Source organism: Microcebus murinus, chromosome 11 (assembly GCF_040939455.1).
Source record: "Microcebus murinus isolate Inina chromosome 11, M.murinus_Inina_mat1.0, whole genome shotgun sequence".
In the NCBI taxonomy this organism is placed as follows: Eukaryota; Metazoa; Chordata; class Mammalia; order Primates; family Cheirogaleidae; genus Microcebus; species Microcebus murinus.
In genome coordinates, this window is record NC_134114.1 from 96,152,930 (window position 1) to 96,170,226 (window position 17,297).

Consider the following 17,297-nt stretch of genomic DNA (forward strand, 5'->3'; position numbering starts at 1 on the left):
GATCTGTTCAACTAAACTGAATTTTGAGCTTGATTGCCACCAACCTATTTTTTCCACATAAAACTGAGTTTCAAGATCACTCCTTCCACTGAGATTATAATTAAGAACATCTTTTCTTTTGAAACACTAAAATAGAATGTATTTTGTTTAAATGAATGTGTTCTAAAAGCTAAGTGCCAATATTAAAAAGAATACACATTTTGTTTTTTATGTAAGGCCACGTTAATACCTGAAATTTATAGCTAATCAGTGCAAATTGTTATCGTTTTCAAAATTATAAGTCTAACTACCTATACACTTTTACATATTTACAGTGACTAAAATGGCATGTCTGATTTCAAAGCTCTGGCCTTTTGCATAATCATAACAAAAAAGGTCTTTCCTTATGACAAACAAAGAGAGGTGATTCTTGGTACTACTGAATAAATTACAGCTGTTCTTTTTGTGTATGTGTGTAAATATATACTCTTGTATATAACATGGAGAACTAAAATAAAAATGACAATAAAATTGGGGGAAAGGTAAAATATTGTGTAAATACTACATATGTTACTTGTTTATCCAATATTCCCCCCCAAATTTGGATGTTTGTTTTTACCTTGTATCCACACAAAATTGCCCAATTTCACTAATCATTTGTACTATTTTATAATTAGAAGAAACATGAAGAACATGAAGCATAGCTTAAAATTTCTAGCATGGTCCAAACTGCTTTTAGAGTTGTTATCTCTACCATTGCTCTAAATAGCCCTTCAAGGTACTTCATGAGGGTATTACCTGAATTTTATAATCTGAGAAAACAGTGAATTAAAACAGACATTTTTTTGATCAAAGTCATACAGCTAGAGAGGATTCTGCTGCATGAGCCTAGTCAAACAGAACAGTCTTTTTGTGACTTCCACTAAAATAAATTAAAAGATCATAATTCCACATACTAAAAAGCTGAATGGTTTATATAACCATAAGAAAATTGATACATATTGTAGCTTCAAAATCTACTTTTTCCTGGAAGAGCTTGCCATAGAAGTATGACATACAAATAATTATTTTAAAAATATACCTTAAACTCTAAAACAATGGGTAGAGAATATATATAAGCAACTAATAAAAAGAGAAACATAAATAGCTTACTATCATTAGAAAAATGCTCAACTTCACAAAATAACTGAAGAAATGCAAATTTAACTAAAGATCAAAGTGTTTTGAGGGAAACACACTTTCCTTTATTGGACTGATTACATTCAAACTGATAAATTGCCTTATTGATAATTGATAAACTGCTTTAATACAGGACAATTTGACAATAATCTGAAGAAATTTATAAAAAAAATGTACTTCTTTGAATTCAGAAATTCAACTTACAATTTATTCTAAGTAAACAATCATAGATGGATGCAAATACTTAGGTTCAAATATGTCTTTGGCTTTGTTGTCAATGATGGCACAAAAAGAAGAAAAAGAAACAACCCATGAGTCCAAAAACAAAAGATTAATTATTATTATTTATTATTATAGCATTACAGACATTAAAAATAATGTTGTAGAGAATAATTTATGCCATTGAAAATATATGTGATATGTACTTAAGTAAAAAAAAAAAAAAAAAAAAGAAAAGAAGAGCAAGAAGACGATTGAAATTATATGTATAACACAATCCCAGTTTGGAGGCAAAGTAGTTCTGTAGGTAAAACCCATCCCAGTTTGGATCCAGACAAATGAATTTCAGATTGGGCTGCACCATCTATTGGTTATATAACTTTTAGGATGTTACTTTAACCTTACTGAAATTCAGTTTCCTCCTCTATAAAATGAGATTAAGAAACTTCCACATTTGTAGGGTTTTTGTAAGGTTTCGGTAAAATGATCCGTGTATAGCTCTTAGTACAATATGTGAATATAGTTAGTATCCAATAAGTGTTAATCTTTGTCCTAATGCTTATAGAACATGTGTATTTTGTGTCATGTATATTACCATATATAACATTCACACATTGTATTAAATGTATGTCTATGGCCAGACATTCACTAAGATTTTTAAAGCTCGGGTTTCTCAGTGGTGGGATTGTGAATGGTTATTTTGTATATGCCTGGGTTTCTCTTCAGTAAATAAAACATAACTTTTATAAAAGGGAAAAACAGATCAGGCCAGTTTAGAAACTTCAGTAAGAATATCCAGACACTGAAATTCCAGTGCCTTATTTCTCATTTCTGCAAAGTCTCCGGAGGTCGGGTGGCTCTCCAGGGAAGCACATGCCAAGCAGTGATGCAGGTCTCCTCACACCATAAAGCAGCAGTTTCTAGAGCATGAGCCTTCTAGACCTCCATCGCGGGGGCAGTGAGCTGGAGGGCTCCTGGGGCTCTCCACCTCCTCTGCCCAGAGGTGGCACCTGTCCCTTCCACTCCTGATCCATTAGTTGAACCAGTTACTTGGCCCTCCCACACACAACAGGGCTGGAAAGGATGAGTGAGCTTGTGGTGGGGGAGGCACATGGATTTACAATGAAGATTAAAGGTCTCTCCCACAAAAAGTGATAACTAACGAAAACTAAATTAATAGATTTTACTCCAATCAGAAGTTTATTTCATAAGCCCACTTGGCAATTTTGATTTCTCTAATCTTTCTAAGAAAGTACAAGTTACCAAAGCTCCTTAACTTTTTCCTTAGACAGGCCTTCTGAAACAGCTACGATTGAAGAGCACTGAGTTAAACTGGCACCCAAGAGGGACTATTTTAGGATCTGCCTCCCACTAACTTGCAGTGTGACTCCAAAATACAAGTCAATAAACATCTGTGGACTCAATTTCCTTATTTGCAAAATAAGTGAGTGGAATACTATATTTTCTCCTGTCCTATCCAGCTGGGAACATGCTGCCTTCTTAAATCACTGTGTCCCTGTCAGCTGACAGCTTTGCTTTTATTCTAACTTCAATTTATTTAAACATTCATATCTTTTCATTGGTAACATTAGTGTCATAAACCTAAATTAAATGTCATGTGATACTTATTTTTGCAATTTTCTCATGAAATTCTTAGTAAAATAAACACAAATAAATGTATTCACAGGATGAATTACAATTCCATGCTAACTTAGCTCTTTTCAGCAAAGCAAGCCTTTATAAGCATGTATGTAGCAGTGAATACTTTTTGGCAGTTGCTGTTGACAACTGCCCTCTGAAATAAGCATGGTTGTACTCCATCTAAAGACAAACAGATGGAACTTACCCTGGTTAGTAAGCAATCAAAGTGGTTCTCAATCCAGAGCTTATGACATTTTTGCACACAACCTTCCTGCAATAAAGTTGGGACCAAGAAGACACACCAGTAGTACTGTTCCACTTTGACAAAACCAGAGAGCTGGAGGCTCCCTTCAGCTTCGGTGGGCACAGCGGGGCCTGTCCCTGCAGCCCACCTCTCACTCAGGAGAACCTCAGGGAACTGCTCCCTGGGAGTGACTACCTGCAAAAGGAAACGGTACAATGCCTGCTGCCCTCCTTTATTTTATTTTTATGCGAATGAGTTCATTACCAAAATATGCAGCATTATCTAATTGAAGGAGATTAGAACCTGTAGCCAGACTTTCCTGAGTCTGAATCCTGACTTCGCCTCTCCGTGACTATGTGCCCTTGAACAAGGCACTTAACACTCTAAAGCTAATTGTTCTTATTGGAAAGTATGAAAAATGATATTTATAAATTCACTGCATGGAATGTTGATGTCATACATTTTATGGTCAAATAAATTTAAAAGTGGATAAAACTGAAAATACAACTTTATTTTTTTGTTTTTTTTTTTTAATTTTTTTTTATTTCAGCATATTATGGGTGTACAAGTGTTAAGGTTACATATATTGCCCATGCCCCCTCCCCTCTCGAGTCAGATCTTCAAGTGTGACCATCCCCAAAATGTTGCACATCTCACTCATTATGTTTGTATACACCCATCCCCTCCTTCTCCCTCCCACCCTCCCTCACTTGATAAATGTTTTTCCTATATGTCCACTTAGGAGTTGATCCATTAATACCAATTTGCTGGTGAGTACATGTGGTGCTGGTTTTTCCATTCTTGAGATACTTCATTTAGTAGAATAGGTCCCAGCTCTATCCAGGAAAATACAAGAGGTGCTATATCACCATTGTTTCTTAAAGCCGAATAGTACTCCATGGTATACATATACCACATTTTATTAATCTACTCATGTATTGATAGGCACTTGGGTTTTTTCCACAACTTTGCAACTGTGAATTGTGCTGCTATAAACATTCGAGTGCAGGTGTCTTTTTCATAAAATGACTTTTGATCTTTTGGGTAGATGCCCAGTAGTGGGATTGCTGGATCAAATGGTAGATCTACTTATATCACTTTAAGGTATCTCCATAATGTTTTCCAAAGAAGTTGAACTAGTTTGCGGTCTCACCAGCAGTGTAGGAGTGTTCCTCTCTCTCCGCATCCACGCCAACATCTATTGTTTGGGGACTTTTTGATAAAGGCCATGCTCACTGGAGATAAGTGATATCTCATTGCAGTTTTGATTTGCATTTCCCTGATGATTAGAGATGTTGAGCATTCTTTCATGTGTTTGTTGTCCATTATTCTGCCTTCTTTTTAAAAATTTCTGTTCATGTCCTTTGCCCACTTTTGATAGGGTTGTTTGATTTTTCCTTGCTGATTTTCCTAAGTTCTAAATAAATTCTAGTTGTCAGCCCTTTATCGGATGTGTCCTCTGAGGGACTCTGCAATACGAGGCCACCAGTGTCCTGACCTGATCTTCCATAGGATGGGATGGTTGAGAGCTGGACACGGCTGATGGGTATTGCTGCAGTTATTCCTGTGCTCCAGGCCGTGAGTGTGCTCTTCAGTTTCTAGAACTCACGGAGCTGTGCTTGACCCTGTAGAAGAGTCTACTGTGCACTGGGCACATGGAAACTTTCACTGCATCCCTGGATAGGAAGTTTTCCTGGTGAGAACATTCAGACTCAGACAGGTTAGGTAATTTATCCAAGGTCATGCCCTGGGTCTGATGCTTGGAACTGCTGAATACCCTTGACATCAATGTTATTGAGCCTGATTCTCTCAGCAATTGTGACACATTTCAGGGTTGGCAAAATAAAAGTCTAATCTTTCTCCTCTCCTTGGAGTCCCTAAGTAGGTCAAAGGCATTATCATCCCACAAGTTTCCAAGCTAGGACTGTCACTGCCATTATCCTTTGTCTCTCTCTGTCACCAAATCTTATCTGAAGCAAAAGCTTGATCACACTGCCTGAAATCCTTAAATGAATCTGAACACTTGTCAGAGGGAGTGTCGACAAACGAGCAGGACGTTTATTCATCAAACTCTCCTCCCGGTGGCCTCAGACATACAAGTCCTACAGGGACAACAACTTTGGGGGACACAGTAAAAGACGACCGTCTCAACAAAGGGCGGTTGTAATATGCCTGGCCTGTGCAGAAACACTTTTGGGCAACTGTATTCTGCTGCTACTGAGAGAGCGCCAACCAGCTACCATGTTGTGGGGCTCTCCGCTCACCGATTTCCATTCCCATTCTATATGTCCTATTCGGAGGGCCCACTCGTCCTTTGGCAGCAGTTACAGAGTTCTCCTTCACGCAGCATCTCCTTGCAGTTGATGTGAGCCACAGTCTGCAGGTGAGAGCGGCAGGTGGTGAGGTCAAGGTCACACAGCCAGCGGTGAGTGGGGGCGGGAGAAGCACAGCCAGCTTAGGCTGTACCTCCAGGGCTCTTTTCCTTGTGTTGACCATGTCAAAGTTACTCTTTGTTACTAGTCATGCAAGATGGTTGAAAGCACTGAGGACTAAGAAGGTATTATAAGAAAATATAATGTTTCTTATATTTGTCTCTTACAAGGAAAGAAAGTCCATCAATGCTCACTCTAGATCAGTATCAAGGAGAAAAGAATTTAGCAAAAAGGATAACATAAAAAAGAGATCCCCGCAAAATGTATGCAAGGCTCTTAGGTGCCATCTATAAAGTACACTGTGTATCACGCTATTTGATCTACCCCTTAATTTGTTACAAGCATAATACTGTCAACCTCATTTAATACAGGAAGAAACCAAGGCTCTGAGAGACAAAGTGACCAATCCAGGGCACACAGCAAGCTAGGATTTGAATCCAGATATGTGGAAAGGTTAGAGGTGGAACATAGGAAGACCCAGACAAGAGTGGAGAGATCTCAAGGCCAGGTGTGGTGGGAGACCTGCTTAGCTCTGTGGTCACAGAGGGCCACTGGTTTATCATCCACTTTTGTTTCCTCCCCTGTGTGCCCCTTCACCAGCCCTGTGGCGCTGGCCTGGAACTCCAGACCGGAGCTCGCATTCTCTGTGTGCAGTTGCCTGAGGCAGCAATGCACTTAAGAAGATGGGGAACATTGACTAGTTTCTTCTGTATTTTAGTAGATTCCGTATTTTATTTTTTGTATGAGGTTGGTATCCCCTGGCTGTCATGGTACTACATTCAGTGGAATCCATATTTACCAATATTTGGAAAATTCGGAGACATAAATCAGGCAAGGAAACCCTAGGCCCAGTCCACCAATGAGATTGACCCTTGTCTTTCTTTTTCTTTTTCCCATATTTCTAAATGTTTCTACATTCATATTTCCTTTCCCACACATTTCTATTATTAACTCAGTAAATATGAAATGTCCAGTTTCAAATCAAAATTATAGTTTATTGTATCTCAAACAAGAAGCAGTACGATTAATCAAAGTATGCACCTACGTTATCGACACAATTTTGCCATCTTCATGGTAGCTTGTTTAAGCCAGCAGCAAGGAAGCCTGGAAAGCAAGTGGTGACGAAATTGTGAAAGGTGTTTTCCACAGCTTGTCAATGATGGAATATTTTTCCTTGCAAGAAAGGGCCCAAATCCCAGAAGGAGTGGTAGTCAGTTGGTTCACAGTCTAGTGAATACAGTGGCCTACCCACATTGGAGAGATCTGTTTGCTTTACTCAAGTCTATCAATTTAAATGTTAAACTTATCCAAAAATACCCTCAGAAAAACACCCAGAATAATGTGTGACTAAATATCTGGGCACTCTGTAGCCCAGTCAAGTTGACACATAAAATTAATCATCACAGAGGTGAGCGAGAAAGTTCTGTTCCTGGCTGTCTTGCTCTTTCCTGAGCCCTCACCTGTGGGTGAAGAAAGCCAGATGGCCACGGGATGGTTCCTATATTAGTTTCTCAGGGCTGCCAAAAAAATTACCACAAAATCTGTGGCTTAAACAACAGAAACTTCTTCCCTTACAGTTTTGAAAGAAAGAAATAAAAATCAAGGTGTCAACAGGATTGGTCCTTCACAGAGGTTCTGAGGGAGAATCCGTTCCGTGCCTCCCCCCTGCTAGCTTCTGGTGGCTACAGCAACCCTCGGTGCTGCTTGGCTTGTAGAGACATCACCCAATCTCCCTGCCTTCATCTTCACCTTGCCTTCTTCCTGAGTCCTCACGCAACTCCTCCTGCTTATAAGAATATTTTCATTGGATTTAAGGCCCGCCCTAAATCCAGGATGACTTCATCTTGAGATCCTTGATTACATATACCAAAACAGTTTTTCTAAATAACATCATGTTCACAGGGGCTGGTGGTTAGAACCTGGATGTACTAGGGTGGAGCAGGGACGTCATTCGAGTCACTGCAGTCCTTCTGTAATGTCATGTACGTTTGCAGAGGCCCCTCAGACTGGCGATAATAACCAGCGGGAGAAGAATCTATCAGCAACTCCGGAGAGAGAGGATGCTAGCCAGCTCTCACTCGAAGAGTTTGAATTCTAGGAAGCAGCCCTGTGGAAGGAATTAACATGGAGAACTGAATCTAAATATCCGAGTGTAGGGCAGGGCCCTGGCTGGCAGAAGGGCTCTGCCTTTTGAGACCTCTCTTCTAGAAATGCCATCAGCTCTGCAAGCTGCAGGCTAAATTACCCTGTTAACTGTCTGGCTGTCAAGAACTGGCTCGGGTTCACTCAGAGTGGCCAGTGGCAGGTAAGGCCTTGTGGAATTTGCCTCCATGCACCTTTTCTGAGACTTGGCGTCTGCTCCTTCCTTCAACTGGGGCCCTGGCCAAGGGGTCACTGATCATCATGCCATGTCTAGGGGCTTGGGCCAGGCTTCCCTGTGGGAGGGAGTTTGGGCTGACAGTGACTGAGGCGTAGTTTTCTCCGGATCAACTCCTGATCCAGCTGCTTACTCTGTGCTGTGTAATTCGCCCTCAGGACAGAAAGACTTTCCAAGCTACTAATCGCTGTGTCTATGGCCTGCTGGAAGAGATGCCCAAGGGATGCAAAGGTCACTGTGCCCTCTGTGTCCCAGGAAGTTCCAGGCTTCTGGTCCCGCAGCTGGTTAAAGGCTTTAGCGTTTCCTGGCCCTAGACAAAGTTGTCAGGCGCCGGTTATACACCCCGTGTGTAGGGCAGGGCCCTGGCTGGCAGAAGGGCTCTGCCTTTTGAGACCTCTCTTCTAGAAATCCCCCCCCCCCTTGCAGCTGCTGCCCTCCAGCCTTCCACCGGATTCTCCTGGGAGCACCCGCAGCCACAGCCGGATTCACGGCCAGAGGATCTTGTCTACATGTTCTCTACCGTGTTGCCATTGCTAAACAGAAAAACGAACTCCGTTAACATGGCTTGTATTTAGTAACTTGCCATCATATTAAATAGGAGCTTAGAGGCCAATTCAATGGAATTTTTAAAAAATTAAATAATATAGTATTCTTTCCGTGTTACAGATGAATTTATGATTTTATATATATTTATTATCCCATTTAAACGTTACAACTCTTTGAAATTAATATTGTTTATCCCTTTTTCAGAAGGAGAAACTGAGGCACAAAGGAGCTAATATTTATTTGGTGGGCTAGCATAGAAGAAACCATGGAGAGAAAAGCCCCTTGTAACGTGGGGAAGGGTTTGGACGAAGGTGACAGAGGTAAAGTTCCAAAGTATCATTTCAGATCCAGCATTGTAGGTCATGTTACCAGGAGCTGGTCTGCATTCTAGAGTCTAGCATGCCACCTCTGATCTCAACATCTACTCCTTTGAACTTATGCCCTCCCAATGCCACTTCTTCAGAACCTCCAGTCCTGCCTCCTAGCAACCTCTGGTTTTCCTCCTCCTCCTCCATGGTACACTCAGTGCTCCATCGTAGCATCCTAAACAGCTTCGTCCCAATCTACGTTCATCTTTCCCACCTGGCAAAATCCCAACTCTCTGCCTCTTCCACACTTGCCTTTTGGTAAGTGGCTCAGACCTACTGGATAAAATCACACAATCATGTATGTTGTGCCACCACAATTTTATGGTCTACAACTAACAGTGAAAACCAGCACTGCATGATAACCATCCATTCAATCTTTCATTTCATGGAAACTTAGTAAGTGCTTTCTATATGCACAAATGAAAAAAATAAATGAATCTCCCTGGGTTTTCTTTTAATCTTACATCATTGTTTCTCATCCTTAACAAAACTATTTCAAATGTTTTCCACTTTAACAAACTTCTGTTCCCCCTAAACCCCTAAGCATATGTGCTGGAAACTACTTCACAGACAAGCCAAAAGTTATCAGGATGGAACTTTTCTCCCTCAAGCCTTCAAAACATTTGCATCCTTCCCTCCCTTCCTCCTTCCTTATTGTTATAGGCAAAAAGATATTCCTCTAGAAATCTTTCTTTGACTTTTCCAGTCTGAGAAAAGTGCTATTACGTGCCTCAACTCATTTTTTCCTCTGTGCTACAAATTTTGGTTCATAGCCATCTTCTCCAAAGACAGGAACCATATCTATATCACTCACTGGTCTCATGAGGACCCAGCGCTTAGCACCTAGTTGGTGCTTAAGACCCATTCAAAGGAACAAAATCATGCAGGCTTTCCTTCAAATTTCCCCATCAGAACACAGTAATCTTTTTGGTAAATAACTGAGTTTTTACATAACAAATCCTAAATATAGTTTTCTAATGTAAAATTTATGATTTTGTCACTAACAGAGACAAATAAAAACTATGGAGGCATTATCTAAGGTGTACTGCTCATAAGAATATAAAAAAGCACAGTCATACACTCATTAAATGAAAAACATCCTCCTCTGAGAGAAAGCAGCTTGGAATATTGGCGAGACTCGTATGTTAAGTATGTTAAATGATTGCAAGATGTCACATAGTATCACTGATTTTGAATGTTGAAAACCATACCACTAGACATCTCACTTCACATTTGGATAGAACCATGAATGTTCGTATTATACAATAGCTCTTGGTATAAATGTGGTGGATATGGGGAAGAGGTACTTGGCAAATGTCTTTTTAGCTACCTCCAAAAGCACATATTATGAAAGAAGACTTTTTATTTTTAGCTAGCAACTATTTATGAGTTAGACTGGGAAATGTGCATGGAAATCATACTGATGAAGCGGTTATATACTAACAAAGTCAGAGGTTGCCCAATAAATAATAAAGAATTGTGTCTGAACATCAATCCTTACCCTGTTTTGTTTGTTATACTCAGCAATATACGTCTTCTGATGTTCATCTAGTATTGAACAAATGGTGAAATTAAGAAGATGATAAAACCAAAGGCATGTAAATATACACCTTGTAGGGACTGCGCAAAACAACAAACAACAACAACAAAGACTGAATGAACCCTGAAGCATGGAAGCAGCAATCAGAATGGTACTCACAAGACTACTTGAAAGGAGGAACAAACGAAGAAAACATTTCTTCATGATCATGATCATTCTGGTAAGTACATTTCCACTATTTCAGTTGTCTTCATCAAGTGATATGCCTCAGCAATATATTAATATCCTGAATACTTTCAACTTATAAATGAATTCAGGGCTAAAATAGCAAAACTTTTAATTTTATATGTAATATTAAAAGGTTTGTCAAGAAGATTGAGTGTGATGCAAATGCATCCATCACCTAGGCTTTGACTCCAGATATTAGTGATATACTATATTTATTAGTGAAAGAAATCAATAATAGTTTTGAGCAATATACAAACTACATTTAGCACATGATGAAATGTGTTTCTAAGTTGTTTATAAGCAAGTAGTAAACTGAGGATCCATTTGCTGCCATTTTATAAGTCAATAACATTCACCTTTTTTTTCTTAAATGTGGTATGAATGTTGACTTAGTATCTTCAGTAAGAAATCACCCCATAATTTCAACACAATATTTGATTTAAAAATATGCAGAACTGCTGGATAGAGTTAAGATGCACTTGCCAACATTCTCAATTGTACATAAAAATGAATTATAATTTTCTAATTTAAAAGAACTAGGAAAAAACAACATGTGGATTTGGGAAGGACTCAAGCTATACAACACAGAGCAGAAATAGACACATCAGTGAACATTTGCAGACAATTTCATCCTCCTTACTAATTGAATACTTTTTAAATTGTATTTTATTGTATTAAATTGTAATAAACTTTTGTTTTTCTCTGAACTTTATGTAAAATTGTAGTCCCTATGTAGCAAAAAGCCCAAATTTTCAGGAAAAGAAAAATATAGGTAGCTTAGCTAAAGCACTACCATGTTTCTTTGAACTCCTAAATAAAGTGTTATTTTTAGCAGAATGTAGTTAAATGCCCTTCCTAACCCATTACCCTGGTGACTAACTTTCCAGATTTAATGTGTTTACTCAATTCCCCAAGCTAGACACTACAAATTCTCCTAGCCTCATCTTAAAACTTCCATTCACCTCTTGACAAGCTGAAGACAGTAATCAGAATCTGATTAATGTTTCCTCGTGGGGAAAAAAGGAGAGCACGCTGACCTAAGCCAGCAGAATCGCTCCTTTTAGAAAGACTCTGAGGTTGGAAAAGCAAAGAGAAAGCAGCAGAATCCCTATTTCTAGTCTATGAAAACAATTCCTCTTTGTTAATTAGCCCAAAGGATGTCCAATTTAATTTTTTAAGGATGTGTTGGCAATGTGAATTATTTTAATGATAAGGGTGAATGCTATAAAACAAAGCATTTTTAATTCAGATTAAATAACTCTCCACGGGAAACAGGTTTTATCAAATCAAATAATCTTCATATGACCTAACAACTAAACAGGCAATGCTTGGACATCTCATTGTTAACAATCTTAATAGATCAAAAGACCCTTCAGGCTGCTACTGAATAATGCTTTGTGACTACCGCTTCCATTTTTTCCCTGACAGGATAGCTAATTCGACTGTAAAGGTTAAGTTGGTGCCACACAAGTGCTGGTCTTATCACATCGCCTTTATCCTCAAGTCTCACCCAATGGTCCCAGGGATGTTTTACAACAACAAAAAATTTTTCATCTGGAACATCCTATGATGACTCTGACTGAGTAGATGTCTTAGTCTCTTTTGTGCTGCTATAACAGAATACCACATATGTGGCAATTCATAAAGAACAGGAACTTATTGCTTCTCACTTCTGGAGACTGCAGAGGCCAAGGCACAAGGTTGTGTGGTGCGGGCTGCATCCTCTGGAGGAGAAGAACGCTGTGTCCTCATCTGGTGGGGGGCAGGAGGGCAAGAAGGTTGAATTCTCTCTTTCAAACTCTTTTATAAGGGCACCCAATTCCATTCAGGAAAGGAGGAGCCCTCATGACTTAATCACCCTAAAAACCTCACCTCTTAATACCATCACCTTGGCCATTAGGCAACAATACCTGAATTTTAGAGGGGACACATTCAAACCATAGCAAGAGATAAAGACAAGTGCACACAAACACGCACACACACAAATATCAAATAGCTAACTAAACTGGATAGGCCAAAGCTTTCGTGTCTTTAATGAATAAGTCCCCATTAGAAATGAACGATGGAACAGATTTCTGACTATCAAATATATTCAACTCCCTTTTCTACCAAGAAAAGAATATCTCAGTCTATTTCTTAAAAAAAAAAAGTAGAAAAGAAAAACAGAAAGAGAGCGAGAGAAGGAAGGATAGTAGTAAGAGCAGGAAGGATGGTAGTAAGGGCAGGAAGGAAGAAAGAACAAAGAAAGAGAAGAGAGAAATCTGTACTAAAATTTATTTTCCTTATTTGGCTTTCTTCTAACAGCCAAAATAAGTTGAAAGCATTTCTATTCAAATTGAAATTGCTTTTGCTCCTAGTACTGATTGGAATTTCTTTTTCTTTCCTTCCTTTCTTTTCTCCTCTCCTCTCCTCTCCTCTGCTCTGCTCTCCTCTCCTCTCCTCCCTTCCCCTCCCCTCCTTTCCCTTCTCATTCTCTCTTTCTCTCTCTCGCCCTCTCCTTTGCATGACAGACTTTGGGGCACCTCCCAGCTTTGTTTGCTATGCTCAGGCAATGACCCATACAGATGCAAGGTGGCTGCGGGCTGCCAGAGGCTGAGCTCCTACTCCAGCCACACGGTGGGCTCCAGGGCTTCATGCCGCCCAGCCCAGCCTGTCCAGCCCCTCTCATGGCTACATTCTCTCAGATCAACGTAATTTCTTTCCAGGACTTTTATTTCTTAAATTCTTAACACTTTCTTCTCTCAGCTTCCACACACAGTGACCTTCACTCATTGCTGTTCTTTTCAAAACACACTCTCAGAAAAAAGTGACAATAGAGTCTCCCAAGATCCATGGGTGAGAGATTGGACAGAAGGAAAGGGAGCAGCCAGGCCACTGGGCTGGATCCAGCGCACCCCTCAAAGCCCGCCCAGAGTTCACGAAACAAAGGAAATGCAAGGCTCTTGCTAGGAGCAGAAGTTCTTCCTTTGGGCACTTTGATCAAAAGAGAAAAAAAAAATGAAGTAGAGACAAACTATGAAGAACCTTTGTGGAGGGGAGGAAGTGAGAAGTCTTTTGCATTTGTGTTAGCCGCATACTGCATGGACACTGATTCAGCTTTGTCCCTGAAAAAGCTTTCAGTGTAGCAGACAACATTAAGCTTTTGGTGTTTTCTTTGTTCCAGGTTAACTTTTTACAAGTCTGATTTCCTCTTGCTCACCCAGCTCTGCCACAGAGCGTTGGCATATAAAGCATCCCTGAGCAAAAGAAAAAGAAAAGGAAAGCAAGCCTCCATTGTCTGCTCCCAAGCTTGTCTTGTTGGCATTTCAAAGCAATATTCAATTCTCCTCTAGATATAATTTTCCATCAGTTCTTCTGCCCAGGGTAGCACACACCGTACAGTCGAAAGCCAGGGGAGAGAAGCCCGCCTGGAATCGCCTCTGTACCGCATCTATCAAGGCTGGCTTGTGAGTGTTCCTTACTCCTTACGCTGCCAGGACTTTTTTTCTTCCTTCTGCAAACCTGACATGAAGCCAAAAACTCGCAGCGAGGAGAAACGTTCGTTTAACTGTGCAAAGGCCAGACAAAAATGTGGTAAGTGCATTTTATTTTCCAACGCATATTAATCTCGATTTCGCTCCCCGACGGAGGCCTGAGCAGCCGCGGGAGCCCGCGCAGCGCGTGCACGCGGATCCCCCCCCTCGGTGCGGCCGGGGCGGAGCTGCGCAGCGCGTGCACGCGGATCCCCCCCTCGGTGCGGCCGGGCGGAGCTGCGCAGTGCGTGCACGCAGATCCCCCCCTCGGTGCGGCCGGGCGGAGCTGCGCAGTGCGTGCACGCGGATCCCCCCCTCGGTGCGGCCGGGGCGGAGCTGCGCAGCGCGTGCACGCGGATCCCCCCTCGGTGCGGGCCGGGCGGAGCTGCGCAGCCCGGGACTGGCGGCGTCTCTGCGGGCGGCCCCCCATGCTGTGTCCCCGTGTTCTCAGCTCTGGGAGGAGCCAGTAGGCGGCTGTTTTTTTTTTTTTTTAATTTTTTTTTTATTTTGGCATATTATGGGGGTACAGATTTTAAGGTTTCAATAAATGCCCATTTACCCCCCTCCCCCCAAAAGTCTGAGTCTCCATCATGACCATCCCCCAGATGGTGCACATCTCACTCATTATGTATGTATATACCCGCCCCCCTCCCCCCTCCCACCTCCCCAATACCCTATTACTGTAGTACCTATGTGTCCACTTAGGTGCTACTCAGTTAATACCAGTTTGCTGGCGGCTGGTTTTAAGTGAAGCTACCTACCGTAGCATTAGCCCACTCAGTGCGAATGTCCCAATGCACTCCTGCAGTTCGCCCAGCGACACAGCAACGGCTAATGGACACAAGAATGATGGGTGAATTTCCAGGGAACAATTTGTTTTTGTTTTTAATTTTTGTCCGTTAATTAAACAACAACAACAACAGCAACATTTTTTAAAGCCATGCTCCCTTCCTTTCCGGGAGAGGAAGAAAACAAAGATGTGCCACAATCTCTTTAACCCGTCTGCTGCATTTCTTCTGTTTTCCTGCTTGTCTCAGCTTCATCTTACTCATAGCTTCTGAGCTTATGGTGACCAGCCCAACCATAGCAAAAATCTGTTTTGTGTCGATGAAACAAGACCCATAACTACGGCTTCCTTAGGTTTTACCCAACGTTGTGTGAAGGGTCCTTTCATTTAAAATCGGTTCCTTCCTTCCTTCTCTGCAGCCCGGATTCGGTGGCGCACTGCAGGGCTCAAATTCCACAGCTGATCCGATCCGAGGAGCTGTCTCCAGTCACTACCCGTGGAGGAGTCTGGGCGGAATCCAGTAACGCTATCTGTTGCAAAGAGCTTTAGTATATAAAAAGTTAATAAAATACATGACAACAGAAGATCCACTTCAGCACTGCTACAAACAGTGTGTTTTCAGTGTAATTTTAACCAAACACCCTCCCACCACCGCCCAGCTTCTTCAAGCAAGCCCACCCACTTGGGAGTGCAATAGGAATAGTTTCCTGTTAAGGTGCACACATTTATCCTTACGTGGCCACTGAAGACTCAAGATATATTTGTACAAGAATTCTGCTTCTATGAGTTACATTCTCATAGAGAAAATAAAAATCATTTCTAGTGCTTTGAGGTTATGCTATTTTTACACCACATATGAGGCTGCTTTTTGAAATCTTAGATAAAACTTTTAGATTAGCAGCTACTGTGTACAGTTTAGCCCTAAGGCAAAGAAGGATGGAAAGATTAGGATTTCTTTATTATTTAAATCTTGCTGTTAAATCACAGAGCCAGCTGAGCTCTTGGGGGGAAAAGTCAAGAAATAGTGAGAAAAGTAAGCACTTGAAATTGATATCTCTTCATACATTTCCCGAAACCTGCTTTTTATCAGACATTAAAAATAGTAGGAGTACTTTTGTGTTTGTTCTACTATTTTGGAATACATTGAAATCTTTCAAATGGTAGTTGAATCAATACTTAAAGTAAGTTGCCAGGGTGTATATAAGAAAAATAAATAAAGGTTTTTGAAATAGGATAAGTATTATTTAACTATCATACGTCACTTTTCTTCCATCTTAAGAAACACTTTAAACACATAGCTCAATTTTGTCCTTAGGACAAAAACATGAAACAATGTTTATTACTTGTGGATTTTAAGTTTTGATTGTTTCTTTTAAACGAAAATTTGTACTTTATTATTAATATGATTATTACTATCAGCTATTGTAATAGATATATATTGAAAAATTACAGTTTTCTAAATTCTATTCTTGTAAATACGTATGTAGAAAGGAAAAGAAAATAGCTATGAGAGACTAATTCTCCCTAGTAAGATGATGGTCAAGTGTGCTGTATTACACAGAGGGCTTCTCTCCAAGTTCCCCAATCTTCAGAATTGGAGAACATTTTGTGGGAGATTCGAAGTAAACCGTGATTCCTTTTTTAAATGACTGTCTTTTTGTCTTTGTTATTACATTTAAAATACATGAGCTGGGCACAAAGTGGCATTCCCCTGTATTCCTGGGTACTCAGGAGGCTGAGGCAGGAGGGTCACAGGTGGTCAAGGCCAGCCTGGGCAACATATTGAGACCCTGTCACTAAAAAAAAAAAAAAAAAAAAAATATATATATATATATATATATACACACAGCAATGATGCTTGCCATCTTAGATTACATTGTATCTTTGAAAATGTTTACTTATTAATGCTTTTTAAAATTGAATTGTGAGAGTTGATTCATGATTTTCAGAAATCAGAGATTTGTTTATGCCTATGTAAATAAAACTAAACTAAAATATTATGTAACCACCATGCATTGAAACAACTTGCTTATTTAATAACCTTGAATTATTGCTGTTGGTTATATATAATACTAGGTAATTTTTCTTTAATGTTTAATGTTCAATGAATTTGTCCAATAACTAAAATAACTGGGATATTTTGAACTATGGACCTGGAAATTTTTTATATTCATTCTCTAGCATCAGAAAAGAAACCAGAAGCAATTTTAGTCACCATAATTTTTGACATACCACAAAGATTTTG